Genomic DNA, 18115 nt, shown 5'->3' on the forward strand with positions numbered 1-18115 from the left:
ACTCTCTCGCTCGTGAAGGACATTGCTCTCATAATGACTGGGAGTAAAGTAAAAACAGTGGGGGCAAGAACATTTGCATCTCTTAGGCCTGATTCTCCACATCTTGGAGACAGCTGATACAATGTCTATGATACCTGAGATTACTGTGAGTACTGAGGATGAAAAAACCCTTTTCAACCATCAGCTCAACCTTATCCTGACATATGACATGAAGAGCAAGCTGCTAATGGTATGTCCCAGGACTCAGATTCCAGCCTTGGGTAACTGTCTGAGTGGAGCTTATATGTTCTCCTTATGTCTGTGTGGGTTTCCCCTGGGTGCTCTGGTTTCCTCCCACAGTCCAAAGATGTGCTGGTTAGGTGGATTGGCCATGCTAAATTGCCCCATAGTGTCGAGGGATGTGCAGGTTGCATGGAGTATGCATAAGAGATGCAGGGTTATGGGGATAGGGTGGGGGCTGGATCTGGATGGGATGCTCTTCAGAGGGTCGATGTAGACACAATGGGCTGAATGGCCTGTTCCCCCACTGTAGGGATTCTATGACATATGCACCAAGATGCAAATACTCTCAGTCATCAGCAAAGTATCATTGATAGTGCTATCAAACAGCACCTGCTCACTAACACTCAGTTTGTATTGTGCCAGGCCCACTCCTGATAAACAAGGATAAAACAGCAGGACCACGGCGGGGTGGGTGGAATTAACTGACCTTAACATTAAGGTAGTGTTAGAAAAAGTGTGGCATCAAAGAGACCTGGCAAAACTTGAGTCAACGGGAATCAGGGCGAAAGCTCTCTGCTGATTTGGAGTCGTACCTAACACAATGGAAGCTGGTATGGTACTTGAGGGTCAGTCATCTCAGCTTAAGACAACTCTACAGTTCTTCCTCAGGGCAGTGTCCAGGGCTCAAGCTTCAGCTGCCTCATCAATAACCTTCCCTCCATCATAAGGTTTGAAGTAAAAAAGTTTGCCGATGACTACTCAAAGTCCAGTACCATTCATTATAAATTGACATCGTCCCTGTCCAAATGCAGCAAGTCTGAATGAAATTCAGGTTTGGATTGATAAGTGACAAATAACATCCATGCCCAACAAATGCAGAGCAATGTTCATTTCCAAATACAGAGAATCTAACCATCACCTTTTGATATTTAATGGCAGTACCACCTCAAAATCTCCAACTGTCAACATTCCTGGACTTACCATTGACCAGAAAGCGAAGCTGACTAGTCATACAATACTGTGGCTTCAAGAATAGTTCTGAGATAAAAAAAACATTGTGTGACAAATAACTCACTTCCTGAATTCAATTCACTATCTATAAGGCACAGGTGAGGTGCAAGATCGTATATTCCCCACTTACCTGGATGAGTACAGCTCCAAAGACATTCAGGAATCTTCATACTATCCTGCACAAAGCAGTTCATTTAATTGGCATCACATCTAATATCTTCAACATTCACTCCCTCCACTGCCAATTCACAGTAGCAGCAGTGGGTACTATGTACAAAATGCATTACACCTATTCACCAATGCTCCTTAGACAAAACCTTCCCAACCCATGACCGCTTGTCCCAAAAGGACAAGCAGATACATGGGAATACCATCAACTGGATAACCCGTCCAAGTCATTTATCATCTCAAAGATAGTAGAAACTGCAGATGCTGGAGAAGCTGAGATAACAAGGTGTTGAGCTGGATGAACACAGCAGGCCAAGCAGCATCAGAAGAGCAGGAAAGCTGACATTTCAGGCCTTTTCTGAAAAAGCGTCTAGGCCCGAAACGTCAGCCTTCCTGCTCCTCTGAGGCTGCTTGGCCTGCTGTGTTCATCCAGCTCTACACCTTGTTATCTCTCATTTATCATCCCAACTTGGAACTGTAACACCATTCCTTCACTGTTTCTGAGCCAAAATTCTGGCAGTCCGTTCCCAACCCATGCTAATAGATCACAGCAGTTCAAGAAGCCAGCATACTATCACCTTCTCTAGAGCAGCTAGGGGTGAGAAATAAATATTGGCTTAGCCAGTGAAGACCATATCTTATGGGAAGAATATGTTGTTACGAACCTGTCCTTTGTTGCGCATCAGTGGGCTCAGGCAGCAACCTCTCAACTAGAACCCACATTTACAACTGGACACATATGACTATACTGTTTTATACAAAGTGAATCTAAACAACTTGGAACTTGGGTATTTTTCACATACAGTTTGAAATGATAAAATGCATTTATTTAGGAAAAGAAATTCAGGTTAGATTTCCAGAAAATGTTCTATATATTACATACATTGATGCATAATTGATTTAGTCAACGAGAAAAGTTGATAAAACATAGGATAATAACACAAATGTACGTAATGATAGAAAATGTGAGAAATTTGGGTATGTGTTTGTCTTTTAAAAGTTCATCCATTCCTGTTTCTGAATTGTCCTTCAAACAATTGGTACAGCTGGCTCATGGAGGATGTTAGTTTTACACATCATTACATTCAAAGTCAAAATAATTAACGTGCACACAAATGTACATCTGGACATCTTCAAGTTTGATTTGTACCCATAAATGTGATAATTTCATTCAACAGAAAGCAACCTATCCGTACATTTCTGCACTAATAATCAACTTCAGATTCTCAAGCAATTGATAAGCTGTGTAATCACTAACACTTCTAAGCAGGCAACAAAGCTATGGACTTAGGGTATTTCCAGTAATGCGTGCTCATAAAATGCACTGGTGGGGCTTTTAGGAGGCAAAAAATCACTACCTAATAATAGAGGATTCGAAGAGCCACACATCTTATTATTTTTGGACTATAGACCAAAATGACAAAATTAGACACAGCCTTTAAAAAGTCATGAATATACAAAGAGTTGTTCACAGCTTGGAAGGTATGAAGTTCACAGACCCATGTGTGACAATATTCCTTTTTGGGGACACTGCGTCTAGACAATTTGTTTTGGGACCAGGGGAGATCAACATCGCAACAATCTTCTGATTGGTTGGCCGGCAGTTTAACTCAGACACTGATGGAAATGAAATAGCAAGAACACCTCCAGATGTTGCCCAGGTTGCCTTCTCGACAACTTTCTATCAAAGAAGCAGGAGAAACTACAGTCACAATTGCTGAAAAAAAATAATTTTAAGCACCCAAAACAGCAAGAAAGACCCAAGGTCCATTTGGGTAACCAATGAACTGTATAGCTGATAATCACTGTGTCAATAACGTTGATCTGTCATCAAAGGATCAAAAGGATTGTGAAACCAACTCAACTAATTTTGTGATTTAGACTGATGATGGATGGCAACATGGTGGCTCAGCGGTTAGCACTGCTGCCTCACAGCACCAAGGGAGCAGTATGGACTTGTTGGGGCAAGTGGCCTGTTTCCACGCTGTAGGGATTCTATGAACTGTATTCTCCTGATTGCTTTTCCTCCTCCACTTATCATATTTGTTATTTTTTCTCTGTGTGTCTCTGTGAGGGGGTAAATTTAAAAGGGGTGAAGTATAAGGTCCTTAAATTAGCAATCTTGTTCTTACATAGTTCTTATTAAAGTATAAAATCACAATAAATAAAGTTATTTCTCCAGTTACTGTAGGTAACAGATATAGTTATATTTTTACAGATATAGTTTATTTTTATCCCAGGTAGCAGTCAGTCAGTGGAAAATTGAATTTGTGGTTTCAATAAATCTCAACATGTGGGGAAACTCCAGTGGGTCCTGGCAAGATTCAAAAACTAAAATGGCTTTTAAAAGAATTTCCAGAAATATTCAAGACAAAATATATTAAATTGAATAGCGAAATTTCAAGTGAGTATACCTAAGTGATACCTACCAACACAGGCAATTAATTAAGTGAAAATGACTTATTTGTGGTCAAAATGTTATTATTTTCTTGTATGTGGCCTAATATTTTCAGTCATGCTGCAATTTCATTCAGCCAGATGGATTTTGAATTCACAGACTGCAGGGGCCAGTTTGAGTAGATGGATTAGAAATTATATCAAACTAATTGCTTGCACTTTATATCATGTAACTCTATTTTCCTGTCTGGGAATAGAAATCTTGTTCCTGTGATGTAGGCACACCCACACAGTGCTGGTAGAAAATTCCAGTACCTTGATCTAACAACAATGAATGAATGGTGACATATTTCTAAGTCAGGATGATGTGTGACTTGAAGGAAATTTGCAGGTGATTGTGTTCAAGTTATGTCATTCTTACCTTTCTAAATGGTAAGGGCTATGGTTTTCAGAAGAGCTGTAAAATGAGCCTTAGCTAATCAAATTACAGATAATGCACAATGTTGCCACTGTGTGTTGGCGGTGGAGGGAGTAAATGTTTAAGGTGGGGTTTAGAATGCCAACCAAATGGGCTGCTGTTTTCCTGGATGTTGTCAAGGCCCTTGAGGCTTTTTTGGAAACACACTCATACAGCAAATAGAACATAGTCCATCACTACCCACTGCAGAATATCCAACCTCTGAGCTGCTCTTCTGGTAGCAATAGTTTTGTGTTAGTTCAATTAAGTCTCTAAACTGTTAGTAGTGTATTATTTGAGCTTGGCTGCTCAAAGGATATAGTTTCAACAAATCATTCTCTGCACAGAAGAAAATAAATTGTTGGATATACTCATTTGGGCTTGCAAATTAACTGCAGAATATAACAATGCCCTCCATCTTGATGCTGAATTGAAAATGTTCAAACTCTTTCTCTGCAAAAATATCCAGTAAGTTTATTTGCTATGTTAACAAGCAGTGAACTGATTATTAATAAAGCTTTGAATTTCATATGGCCTCCACTTTTTAAATAAATGCATCCTTTGAATGGAGGAAATCTATTTCAGATTTAACACAATTGCAGGGAATCCCCAGCAATGTTTCAGGCTGGTGATTCAGTAGATCTCATGATGCCTGTAATTTGATGTATTTCTTAATCTGCTAAAGTTGTGTAAATTATGATAAAGCCAAAGAATCACACATGAAAACCCTAACTTTGTACATTGATCATCGGGAATGTATTACAAATTGGTCCCTTGTTCTTTTCGTTCAAAAAGAAAACCATTCATACTTCAAATATTACTGTCAACTATTGTTAACTTGGCATTAACTTTGGAATTTCTTCTGGAACTTAAATACATTGCATGCTTTGATTTTGAAGTTTGTAGTAGTGTAGTATAAGAGTGCTCATAATATTACAATCTTGATAATGGATCTCATTGGTGCTTTACTGGACCTGAAAGTATTTAATCTTCCAAGACACTAATAAATGCATAACACATTGATAGGGAAGGAATTCTGGGTAGTACTACAGAAAGTAATGGATATGAAAGGGTTAATCTATGAGCAAAGATGAAACTCTGCTACTTTGATATATAACGCAGCCATTGGGTGAAGCATCAGGCAGTTGAAATTAGTGAGACTTGGTGTGGTCTCACTTACCTCTTGTTAGCAATAGATAACATGCATGAGTTGATGTAAACTCTATGAAGTTACAGGCACATATTAAACTACTTCCTGTTATCTAAGGCAGATCTCTTCACTTGAGGCTTTTTGTAGTCCATACTTCATCAAAGACTATGATACAGCCCCTTAACCTTGTGTAGGAAGCAGGATTGGTAGCAGTACACACTGAACAGAGGTGGTTTGTACCCAGACATCACGTCATTGTATAACAAGGTGAGAATGATAGCCATGCCATTGCTGGTATAACAAGTACACTTATACTCTCAATTTAAAATCAGTGTGTCATGCAAGAAAAAGCATAGGCTTTAGGTTGTTCTGACAGGTTGCAGGGATCAAGTGGTTCTGGTAAATATAGCATTCAACCAGCAAAGGGGAGCAAAATTACAGTACTGCTAGCTGAATTTGTTTGATCGTTTCAGCAGCTTTGAAGAAGTGCCATGTGATGCATTCGAACCTGCTGCATACACGTCATTATAATACCCATCAGCTCGCTTTCACATGTCCTCAAAGCTGAACTAAATAAAAACGATAATGCACTGCACCAATTAACAGATGTAATAATTATTTTAAAAATCTTAATGTCGAAAATATGCACTTCATTTTCCCTGCACCATTGCACATTTTTCTGCTTAATCAGGTCATTTCAAGGGGCCTTTTGTAGTGTAGTACGTCACTACCAGGTAAACACAGACTTGAATCCCACCTAATCTAGAGGAGTACAACAATAACTTTGAACCTTCTGAGGAAGGATCACCAGACCCGAAACATTAACTCTGTTTTTTCCTTCACAGATGCTGCCAGACTTGCTGAGCTTTTCCAGCAACTTTGTTTTTGTTCCTGATTTACAGCATTTACAGTTCTTTCGGTTTTTGTACCTTTGAACAAGTTGGTCAGAAAATATTCGCAGTTTCCTCATGAGCTGCATTGAGATTTGCTATTGTTAAAAGAGAAAGTTAAAAAATAATTTGTTTTCCGCTTTTGAAGAGTGAAATTGGAGATGATGTTAACTTCCTGCTGCTGGCATTAGCAGGTCAAAATATGATTGGCAATTTGCATGTCCTGGTAACATTAATGGTTTAATTTTGAAAGGATCCTGTACTACTGGAAAGCGTATGCAGGTACAAGTTTGAAGTAAAATTGAGAGTCCCTCATGAGAGGGCTTGGTAATCTTAGATTGTTTGGCAAGCATTTCCTGCAAGACCCACCAGTCCTTCTGCACACACGCATGAACTCCAAGAGGAAATGGAATGAATAAGGACATGGAAATCTCAGCAGTTCAATCCACATCTCTTCAGAGAGAAAAGGTTTAATGTTACAGGCTATTGACCATCAGCTCCATCAGTACTGAGGACAGATAAAAATATAATAGTTCATGAGTGAAGAGAGAAAAGAAACAAAAGGGAATGACTATGATCAGGAAGAAGGCAGGAGAGTTTAAATGACAATAGGTTCCAGGTTCCAGACAGCAGGATGTAACCAGGGGATCAGGAGTACAACCCACTGTCATGAACTTGGTTATTAAGCTGAATAGAAGTTCAATCAACAGCAGCAATACAATCTGGGTGTGACAATACATTCTCAGTATAAGGAAAAGGCCAGCTGAGAAACTGGTTTTCTTCCTGGTTACTTGGCAAGACTTAAAGGATGCTGTTGGACCATTATGTAATTTCAAAGAAGAGAATACTGAGTTGGAACGTGCTAAGTGCTTGGTCTTTACTCATTTTGCTACCTGTTTATATGCCGGCAAACCTCAGCATTGTATCTGCACCGCAGCAACTGCCATAAGCAAAATGGGGATAGTGGTGGTCTCAGTGAGAAAAATGAGGAGAGGAGAAGAAGGGGAGCGAAGAAGCTAGATGTTCAGGGGTAGGGGCACACTAAGCACATGAGGATGCTTTACCTGCAGAGGAGTAAAGGGCTGCTGAGGGCAGGATGCCGCAGCTGTAGAGATCTTATCCAGGCAATCATGTCTGCAAGGTAAGGGTGAGCTATCTGTCAATGACAGAGACACACTGCCTGAGGAGACTCCAGTTTTCAAGAGTTACTATGGCTTCACTCTTTGACATGCTGGCTGAGGGGTTTGCATTGAACTGAGTGGTTGATCTGAAAGTCACTGTGGCTTTTAAGTTTTTTTTTGCATCTGGCTCAATTCAGGCTGCTTGTGGAGACTCAGTGACATTACATAGCCTGAGCCCACCACTGCAAATAAAGCACTTCAGTGGTGAGATGCTTAAACATGGATGACAAACTATATCCTTTACTCCCAACCACAATAGACACTCAAACATACCAGAGGATATTCAGCCCGGGCAGGTTACCCCAGGGTGCCAGGCATGATCAACTGCACCCTAAAGGTCAGGTCAGCAGGTCAGTTCAAACTTAGCTGCAATAAACAAACTCCCACCGTCTGGATGGTGCACTGTCTCTATCTAGTCTCACTACTTCACTGGTCACAGCATAAATTTAAAACACTTTACCTAGCTCCCAATATAGTCCTTTAAAGTGTATTTATATTATGTTTTAAATTTAAACAATTCCAACTAGGTTTCTTTAATTAACTAGAAAATTATTCATTTATTATTTTTTAAAAAAGTAAAACAAGAGCCACAGCACAAACAGAGCCAATATAGAACAAACCATTGTCCTCCCAAGATGAGATTTCACTGCTTTGACACTTCAGACCAGGAGCAGGTGTCCAGAAGCTGCCATCCAGGGTGTCCTGGATGGTGGTTGTGAGCTGCACACTCTACTCTCATGTACTCTGGAGAGGAAATACCCTCTCAGAGGAGGAGCTAGGATGACACATTAATTTCCATCCCAACACCCACAAACGAAGCTGCATTAGAACATTATTCCAACGAGCCACCACACACTGCAGCACAGAGGAACTACGCAGAGCAGAGGAAAATCACCTATACAGCGTATTCAAAAAGAATGGGTACCCTATGAACACAGTCCGCCGATTTCTCAGCAACAAACCCAAACAAACAGACAAAACCGGCTCAGAAACCATAACCACTCTCCCCTACATCAAAGACATTTCCGAAATGACTGCCAGACTACTCGGACCCCCTGGCATCAGGGCAGCCCACAAACCCACCAACACACTAAAACAGCAGCTAATGAACTTAAAAGACCCTATACAGACAACAAATAAAACGAACGTCATCTACAAAATACCTGGCAAGAACTGTGACAAACACTACATTGGACAAACTGGCAGGAAGCTAGCCACCAGGATACATGAACATCAACTAGCCACAAAACGACATAACCCACTATCACTCGTATCCTTACATACAGATAAGGAAGGACACTACTTTGATTGGGACAACACATCCATCCTAGGACAAGCCAAACAGAGACATGCACGAGAATTCCTAGAAGCATGGCATTCCAACCGGAATTCCATCAACAAACACATTGACTTGGAGCCAATCTACCATCTCCTGAGAAAAAGAACAGGAAATGACATCACCAACCCAAGGAAACCTAACCAGATAAATAGAAAGCGGGACATAACACCAGCGCTTTGTCGGAGGCTCACTGATGATGTTACCTAGAATGGTGACGAAACATCTGAAAACTAACCTTCCAGCTCAGCGAGCAAACTCACATCCAGAATCTCAACCTGAGCTACAAATCTTCTCAAAACTCGTTTGTACACTTTAACCAGATCCCCACTCAGCCTTCTCTATTCTAAGAAAAATAGCCTCAGCCTATCTACTCTCTCCTCATAGTGAATCACTCCAGCCCAGGCAACATCCTGGTGCGTCACTTTTACACAGCCTCTCAATTGCAATCATATCTTCTTATCATGTGGCAAACAGAACTGCACACAGTACTCCAGGTGAGGCCTAACTGGTATTACGCACAGCCCCATCATAACCTCCTTGCTCTTCTATTCAATGCCTTGACAAATAAAGGCAATTATCCCCTATGCCTTCACAACTTCTTCCTCTTCCCGGTGTAGTTCAGGAGTGTTGCAGTCCTGGCCCATTTAAATAGTGTTTTAATGCAGCTTTGTTTGTGCATGTTGGGTGGTTGCTGTGGAAGTTGAGGATTAGATCAGTGTGGGTTGCTTTTCTGTATACTATGGTTTGGAACTCCTCATTTGTCAGTCGTTCCATTTTAACGTCCAGAAATGGAAGTTGATTGTTGGTTTCTTCTTCCATTGTGAATTTAATCCCTGTAAATACACTGTTGATGAGGTGGTGGGTCTCTTCCAATTTGTTGTGTTTAATAATGACAAACATGACATCTACGTACCAGATCCACAGTTTAGGTAGAATGTCGGGGAGGGTGGTGTGTTCTAGTCTTTGCATGACTGTTCCTGCGATGAGTCCTGAAAAGGGTGATTCCATTGGTGCACTGTTGATAAGCTTGTATACTCGACCGTTAAAGACGAAATGTATGGTGAGGCAGAGGTCGAGTAATTTAAGCATGTTGTCCTTGCGGATGGAGCTGCTGGTCTGGGTTGCTGTTTACCCTAGTAATATGGACACAATTTCTTTGGCTAGTGGGATGTCAACGGATGTGAATAAAGCTGTCAAAGGATTGCCAGCCTTGACACATCATCTCCCTTTCATGACATCACATGCCATTTTGGCCTGCAAAGATAATGTAGCATTGTAATGTTTCCCTCACTCTTTTACCCTTTTACAATGTAGTAGGCTGAGAAATCTGCAGCACCAAATTGATGTGACATTTTCACACATGTCTCCAGCAGCCCATCCCCACCCCACAAAGAAACCCTTTAATAAGCCTAGGGCAATGTACAGCAACGTTAGTGCATCAACCCACCACATACTTCTGATCAGAGCAGAACATACTACCCACATCAAGTCTTCACACATCCCTCAACAATTCACATCCACAAATTGAATGTACAGGTATAATGTCCTAGGCATGACCTGCATAGAAACCCAATGTGGAGGGACTATTGTATGACCTTCAGTGACCCCAGGAGAAGGTTTTGGCTTGCAGGTACACCGGGCAGCATCATATGGTGTTCTGTACGTCACCTCTGGGCAGAGTATAGTACCACTGCTAAGGCAACACGTGGCTCAGTGGTTAGCACATTGCCAGGGGCACAGTTTTGGTCCAGCCTCAGGCAACTGTCTGTGTGGCGGTTGCACATTTTTCCCATATCTGTGTGGGTTTCTTCCAGGTGCTCTTGTTTCATTCCACAGTCCAAAGATGAGCACGTTAGAGGGATTGGCCATGGGAAATGCAAGGTTACAGGGTTAGGGTGGGTGGGGTGGGTCTGGGTGGAATAATTTTTGGAGGTTTGGTGTGGACTTGATGGGCTGAATGGCCTGCTTCCACACTGTAGGGATTTTATAATTCACTGACCCTCCATCTTCATGGCTCTCCTACCTCTTCACCAAATCATGAGGGCACCTATGGCTGGGACCCCCATATCCACGTAGATGTGGTTCCACACTTGTTAGAGGCCAAGCTGCCCTTGGGCTTCCAGATGCATACGTACCTCACCATTCATGTAGCAGCTGTTGGTATGGCGACCACAGGGATGACCATGCTTTTTGTGCCTGGTCCCAGAAACAAAGCAGATCCTCAGCTACATGGTTATTCAGCACAAGCAACGCACACAAATAACATATGAATGGCATCCTCCAAAGATTGGGACATTGCATCCTGTGAAGAAGGCCAGTGGATGCCTCTAAATTTGACGTTGTGTGTCACTGTCCTGATTCAGACATTTCTGTTGCTAAAGCCATTTTCTGCACATTCAGCAGCACTTTCTACATATGGCACAAATAATGAGAATATCTCCCCAATTACCCAACCTGCACAGTCCCCAGAGAGGGAGTATTGCATGCTGTGTATGGTATGGGCATTTCATGAACCGAGGTGTGAAGTGAGCAACTACTTTGGCAACTTGGGTGAAATTTTCTTCCCTTCAAGACCTTCTTTGCCCTTCACAGCTATTAGAAGGATTTACTTATAATGCTAAGGGTTATGGTTAAAAGCACCTGTGATCAGGAGATTTATTCAACACAAGAGGCCACAACAGTAAGGACCACATACAGCCTTTTGTGATGAAAAATGTCTTTTCACTGCAGTATGTGGGTGTGTGTTTTATGCTGTTGCGCTTTGAAGGGCCTCACATTGCACAAAAGTATGGCCTACTCCCTCAGAGAAAGTGACAGACACTCCACCTGTTGAGGGTTGCAGCCATTTTAATTCCTATGGCATGTTTGCGATTTGGCTGAGGTTGGAATTCAACACAGATAGCACCTCACTGAGTAAGTCCAAGATTCAGCCTCTTTGTCTAAGTGACTACCCTCCTCCCTCCGGACCAACCTCAGGGAATCTCTCTCCCATTGCAACTCCCTATTTATTCCAGAACCCTCAGCCCATCCCCCTCTCCGATGAAGGGTCTAGGCCCGAAACGTCAGCTTTTGTGCTCCTGAGATGCTGCTGGGCCTGCTGTGTGCATCCAGCCTCACATTTTATTATCTTGGATTCTCCAGCATCTGCAGTTCCCAAATTTCTGTGTTCTTTTCTGCCTTGTCCTCCCCTTAAACCCCATAGGTTTAACCTATCCCATGGTCCCATGTAACTTATTTATTTATCTGCTCATATTCCCACCTTTATCCCCATGACCCCCCAGGCATATATCTTACCCAAGCCAAACATAGTCAATCCACTCGAAGCCAGGGTGATGACAATCAGTGATCAACCTCCACTACTGCAAATCACCCCTCTCCCACATAGCAGTGAAATAGAGAGGGGTTTTGGGCAGAATCAAGCTAAGGGCAGGTGAACTGTGTGGCCTGGTGGTTTAACAGTGACTAGGGTGAGAGGTTTGTACGCACAAAGTGTCAGCTATGTGCCATGAGCAGCACAGATTTCTGGATGCTGTGCCACAAGGTTGCCAGTGAGCAGCAACAGTGGGTTGCCAACACATCATAACAGCTTCTCATAGATGGCAAGGACACCAGGGATGACAATCTTCCAGAAATCTGGTGAGTGATGAGTTGTTCTGGGAAGGGCACATGGTGAGGTGGGGCTAGAATTGGCTGAGGGTGGCGCCATAGTTACAGGATAAGTAGTTAATGAGGTGAGTTCAGTACAATATGGTGAGAGAAATCTGTAAGCTTCACAGTAAGATGCCTCCAAGAAACTAGCAAAACTGACAAAAAGAAATCAAAGTTCAGCCCAATGCTACTTTTCATAGCAATCGGGAGAATGCTTTACGAGACAAAGTGACATCAGGAGTCTTTAAGTGAAGGGAAAACTGCCTATTGACAGATTTACAGCTGTCACATTGATCCAAGTGCAGTTTGTAACAGACTTGTGAGTGTACTGCAGAGACATCCAGAAACCTGCAAACAAGAAATACCTCTCCCTCCCTTCTCTTTGTAAGTGAAAAAGCAAAATGAAACTGAGACACTCTGAGAAAAAAACATTAATGCAAAAACAGACTTCAGCCCACCCAATCAGCTAACAAATAAGGATTGGCTATTGCTCAGTAGCCAACATTGTGTTCTCATTGCTAAACATTGGAAACAACTAAAACTTTGACCTGGAATTTTGAGCTACAGAATTTATTTTCACTGTATATACTTCCCTTATAATATTTGCATCAAACCTTCCATTTCTGTTTGTCGTAATTGTGAATAAAGTGTTTTATAAAGGGATATAGATCAATTCACAGTGGTAAATTAGTAATCCATTATTTACAATTTATTAAAGAATAAGTTTGTTTACAATATATCTATTTTTCTGTCAATGGCAAAACCTGGTGTGAATTACCTTCATCCAGAATAGTAGCCAATTATCATCTTGGTGGTTTAATTGAGTATTGATATGTTTGTGATAGCTCATAGAATAGTGGAGATTAATTATTGGGGCATTCTTCCCAATGAAGTTGTTACAACTCCTGCAGGCAATGAATATTGTCATCAACTACAATTCTGACTACTTAAACTGTAAGACCATAACATAAGGGAGAAGAAATAGGCCATTCAATCCATTGAGTCTGCTCCACCATTCGATCAGAGCTGATATATTTCTCAACCCCGTCCTTCTGTCTTCTCCCCATAACCCTTGAACTCCTTATCAATCAAGAACCTACCTATCCCTGTCTTTAAAACGCTCAACGACATTGCCTCCACAGCCCTCTGTGGCAATGCGTTCCACAGACTCATCAGCCATTTCTTTCTGGCTGAAGAAATTCTTCATTCTATTTTTGAAGGGTTGTTCCTTCACTCTGAGGCTGTGTCCTCATTTCCTAATCTCTCTTACTTGTGAAAACATCTTCCCCTCAATAACTGTATCAAGACCACTCAGCAATCTGCAGATTTCAGTAATATCCCTGTCATCCTTCTAAATTCAATCTGGTACACATCCAGTGTCATCAGCTATTCCTCACATGACAAGCCCTTCATCTGCAGGATCATTCATATAAACCTCCTCTGGACCCCCTCCAGTGGCAACACATCCTTCCTTAGATACTGGGCCCATTACTGCTCACAATATTCCAAATGCAGTCTGACCAGAGTCTTGTACAGCATCAGCAGTACTTATCTGCTCTTATATTCTAGCCCTCTTGAAATACACTGTATTTGCCTTCCTGACTGCCAACCAATTCTGCATGTTAACCTTACGAGAATGCTGAACTAGGATTTCCAATTCCATTTATGCTTCAGATTTCTGAAGTCTTTCCTCATTTAGAAAATATTTCACGCCTCTATTCTTCCTAGCCAAGTGCATAACTCACACTTTCCATTGTATCTCATCTGCCATTTCTTTGCCCACTCTCCCAGCCTGTCCAACCGCTTCTGCAGCCTTCCTGCTTCTTCAATGCTAGCTGTCCCTCCAACTATGTGTCACCTGCAAACCTAGCAACAATATCCTCCATTCCTCTGTCCAGATCATTAATGTATGATGTGAATAGTTGTGGTCCCAAAACTTACCCCTGCAGAGCTCCACTTGGGGCTAGGTCTGATGCCAATGACTACTATTGGGCATTGCGAGGAGTGATGATTCTTCATCAGTGAAGAATTCAGCCACTTCTTGAAGAGTTGGGAAATTCAACACCGTACATCACCTCCACTCTATCCACAGCCAAATGGAAACGTTGGTAAGGCAGTGAAAAATATCAAAGGGATCACAAAAGCATTGAGCAAAATCAACATGAACTTGTATATGTCAATCTTCGTGTGAAGAAGTACACCTGATAAAAGTGCAGAAAGTAGCCCAGTTCAAAATCTATGATCACTCTGCACCCAACCTACCTTTCCAGTAGCAAATAAAAACTCCCAAAGCCAGAAATAGAAAAAAGCAGAAATAAGACCATAAGAAATAGGAACACGAGCAGGCTGTTTGGACCTTCGAGCCTGCCCTGCCTTTCAATTGGATCAAGGCTGATCCAACATTCCTCGTATCCACTCCCCTGCACTTTCCCATTACTCTTGATTCCTCAACGGATCAGGAATCTATGCCAGCCGTAAATATATGAATGGAGTCTTCCCCAACAGCAGCAACAAGTTCCATACACTCACAAGCCTCTGAGAGAAATTCGTCCTCATCTCAGTATTAAACTGTTAAACTTTAATGACAAAATTACAGTGAAATGGCAGAAAGCTAAATTTCACTTTGATAAAACAGCCAAGTCATTGTCAGAACTGAACATTGGAGAACCAATTCGAGGACAAATGTTCAACAATCTCAAGGAGAGATAGCCTATGTGAAACTTGTATTCAGCAGATGTCACCTAAATCGTGTTCAGTGTATAGGAGTGAGCAAAAATCCCTGTCATTTAGAATACTGAACAAAAATCCCCAGATTTTTAACAGAACTTTTACAACAAAAAGAAATGCAGCTGGGTTATGCTCTAGAACAGGCCATCACGGGGATAGCTGTCTGGAACCATGGTTCAGTTGTAACCCTATTCACCCCTTAGCCCTAAAGGAACAATGAACCAGACCTAAGGCAACAACTTCAGACATTTTGGACTCTTCAGATATACCAAGGCATTCAACTTCATTGACAGAAATACTGGACACTCCACATAACCAAGACACATTTACACCCACTCTAAACTATCAGGAAGCCAATTCACCACAAAGGGGACAACAGAAACACAATGGATAACACAGATTTGAGAGGTGATTAACGGAGCACACAGTCTTTATGACTGCTAACCGTGATCTGGGAGAGAGAGAGAGAGAAAGAGCCAAATCTGCAGCTAAAAACAGAAGAGGGATCCCAGACAGTCACTGTCCCCAAGAACTATCTGCACAGCTATCTCCCTGAAACGTAACGACACAGAGCTGTTTCGTACCTGGGGAACCAACAGCGACTGACCACGGCCAGCAGATCCGATGCCTGACGACCTCCGAAAACCACCAACATGGCTGGCCTCAGACACATCCTGTGGTGAAAACTGGCTCACATAACCACCACAAAGTAAGCAAACCCAAGTTCTCAAAACAGACTGAACACCATCCAAAGACTTCAGTAAAGCATTGGCTACAGCAAGTCCGAACAGCCAGCTGTATTTCAAAATTGTGTTTATCTCCAGTGGTGAGACTATTTCTTCAAGACCCAAAGTATCCAACCTAGCCAGCAGGGAGGGGAAGATGGGCTGGTGAGAGTGTGGGGAACCCCAAGGTCAGGAAGTCTGATTAAAGCATCTGTGTTTGAAACTACTGCTTAGTTTCTAATAGTAATTAGCCTGTGTTAAGTTAAGAACTGATAGTACAAAAACAGAGTTGCTGAAAAAGCTCAGCAGGTCTGGCAGCATCTGTGAAGGTAAAAACAGAGTTAATATTTTGGATCAGGTGACCCTTCCTCAGAATTAATCCCAGCCCTTAGTTCAGGAAGCCCTGCTCAGGATGTTTCCTGGAGTCTCAGGAGGACACCACACTCCCACAGGTCACAGATCTCATAGCAGCCCTGGGATGGCGAGAGACTCCTGGGGAGGCCACAGGCCAGGCAGGAGCCAGAGACATTGAGGATGTCCCAGAGTAGGACATGGTCCCACTAGCCACAGAGCTAGGGTCGGCCAAGATACTGTCAGGCAAGGCTAGCCCTCCTGTAGTTTGGGATTCAGGAGGCATCCCCAGTTAGAAAGTGGGGGAGTGTTGAGGAGAACTCCCCAGGCTTCAAAGTTGACAATGCCCTGGCCCCAGTGTTCTGGCTACCCAGAGGCTGCGGGAGACACAGAACTGTCAGCTTCTGTTCTGGCCACCCGGAGATGGGTGGTGTTGTACAGAGTGTATATAGTTCATTTAGAGTGTTTTGGGCCACGGTATGTGTGATTTGTTGAATGTTGGAATGTTTTAATATGGAGCAGTGCCTCAGCACTGCTGAAGGGCAAGACCATGTTTGTGTTCAGGACTGTGAAATGGATAAGGTTTTCGCTGCTAAGTTGCCCTAACAGGAGGGGAGCAGGAAGGCCACAGTTGTAAGGGGTATTTCACTAGATGTATTCCCTGCCACCCCCAGGAGACCAGGGTATTGTTTGGCACTCTAAGGGGGAATGGGGTCACTGGGCCACAAGCTCCCTTACACTAAAGTTTAAAGTGAAGATTCACTTAATAAAACCATGCCCACAGGAGACAGAGTGATTGCTGGAGATGTTACAAAAGGTTCCACAAGCTAGAATTTGGGAACATAAACCAACCCAGCACATACACACCAAACATATTAGGGGATACTAACGCAAATGGGAAATCATTTGGAGGGCACAGTATCAAGCCCACAGACCCCGACTCTCGAGAGCACGTGTTACAGTCTGGAGGTGTGTGTGGTGAAATTTGCATTCCTGAAGGGGTATTTTGATGGGGATGTATTCTGTTTATCCTGTGTAGAGACAAATGCATGTAAAGCAAGTGAATTAGAAAAACAGATATATTGTTGCAAGCCATGTGGACCCAAAGAAGCTATACATTCACTGCAGTCAATTGATTGGGAAACTGTGATCTCACCTCCTGTACAGAACGTAGAACAATTATCAGTCTCAAACGTCCACCGTTGCCCAGCAACAGAAATGGATCAGCAAACAAGGTTACCAGGGCAACAGCATATGCCACAGGAATAACTCTCCCTGCAGAAGGAACATCACCCTCAGGATGAGATGCCAGATAAACAGTCAATAATAATGTACATATGCATAATTTGGAGACCTGCATGATTTAAACATTACGCAAAGTTTGTGCAGAAATTGATCGAAGTTGAACTGACTAGAGTTAACACACATTTCTGTTAAGGCATGATTTTCATTGTTTACCATTTATATAGGATAACCTTGAGCATTTTTGCCTTTTTTGCTGAAAAAAAAAGGCATTTGAACAAATATAATTGTACCTAGCATGGTGGCTGGCTTGGTGAGTCTATGTGACCTCTACCACCAATACAAGCTTATTAGTGTGTAGTCTATGGTAGGCATTAAACACATCACTCAATCCATTCAGCCAGCTTCAATTCACACAGTGTGAATGGTGTGAAGTCACCAGAGATGGATCTGTCAGAGCAGTAGATTTGGATGATAGTCTGACTTGGATGGCTACACTGCCAATCTGAGCTGTTCCTGAGAAGTGGTGATACCTGTTATGGCCAATTCTTAAGCAGTTGCCAGTTGTACAAATTTTACACGGAAAATTTAAAACTCTACACTTGCA

The sequence above is a fragment of the Stegostoma tigrinum genome, chromosome 3, assembly GCF_030684315.1.
Source record: "Stegostoma tigrinum isolate sSteTig4 chromosome 3, sSteTig4.hap1, whole genome shotgun sequence".
NCBI lineage: Eukaryota > Metazoa > Chordata > Chondrichthyes > Orectolobiformes > Stegostomatidae > Stegostoma > Stegostoma tigrinum.